Source organism: Rhizopus microsporus (assembly GCF_002708625.1).
Source record: "Rhizopus microsporus ATCC 52813 unplaced genomic scaffold scaffold_20, whole genome shotgun sequence".
NCBI classification, from domain to species: domain Eukaryota; kingdom Fungi; phylum Mucoromycota; class Mucoromycetes; order Mucorales; family Rhizopodaceae; genus Rhizopus; species Rhizopus microsporus.
In genome coordinates, this window is record NW_019671935.1 from 400537 (window position 1) to 401700 (window position 1164).

At 36.8% G+C, this 1164-nt stretch overlaps 1 non-coding gene across 1 annotated transcript; it reads left to right on the forward strand.

Moving 5' to 3' along the window:
* Positions 1–271: 271 nt before the first annotated feature.
* On the forward strand, positions 272–344 carry RHIMIDRAFT_t54. Its single transcript has one exon. It is a non-coding gene; the product is annotated as a tRNA-Phe (tRNA).
* Positions 345–1164: the final 820 nt, after the last annotated feature.

Genomic DNA, 1164 nt, shown 5'->3' on the forward strand with positions numbered 1-1164 from the left:
CACGTAATCTTATCATGTATGAGTTCACTCTATTCATACCGATTACAATCGTTTATCTCAATGACAGTGCTTAAGCAGACATTGTTCTACGACATCCGGCACTTCTTTAGTCTTCGTCACCATGTACTTCTTTAACTTCTTGCCGTACAGCCAGTCCCACCAATCAGTTACCATCAAGACAAGGAAGAACGTATCTCCATGGTCACCTGAGAGTTACGTGATTTTTACTGATGCCTCAGGTGAAATATAGCACTTCTCAGGAAAAAAAAGTGCGGGTATAGCTCAGCTGGGAGAGCGTTAGACTGAAGATCTAAAGGTCGGGTGTTCGATCCACCCTAGCCGCAAAATGTAGTTTCTTTTGTATTATGTTGTCATATCTTTTGATTCTATTGTGACAGATTTGGTACTTTTGCACCACCTAGGGAGCATTAGTACTCCGTCAGTCATGATTGACTGTACCTACAGTGACTCAAAAAATTGCCCACATGTTTACGTGTTTTTAGTTCAACGAAGAATCAAGGGACATGGATCACTTAGAAGTACGGCATATTTTACATCAAGCGAAAGCCTAGGTCATTGGCTATTGAATGGTGTATAGTACATACCAGTCACATACGGTCGAAGCTAGAAACAAACGCTCAAAATTAAAAATTTATGTGGGCAATTGTTTGAGTGCTTTTTTCATTTCAGAATGTTGATACCCTTTTTGGTATCTTATACTCTGCATGTCCAATGCAAGTTTTAATGATTTATGATTTATGATTTATCATTTATTATTTATCATTTATCATTTATTATATATTGCATATTGCATATTTACTGTAGTTACAAAAACCTGGACAACGTTTTTCAGAATCTCGCATTTTTTCGCTCAGATTTCTATATATGTAATTTTGAAGCCCGGCATCCTTAGCACTGCACATCGTATGTAAGCAGAATTTTTTGAAACGGTTGGCTTTTTATTTAGCATTAAGTAAGCAGGAAAATTAATAGTTGGTAAATGAACAATAAGATAAAATGGCCGAGAAAAAAACAATACCCTTTATTAATACCGTGTTAATCCACCTTTCGCCTTAATGACTGCCTCAATTCTTGATGGCATACTGTCAATATACCTTTTGCAGTCATCTTTAGTGAACTTGTCCCATTCTGTATTCACCCTTT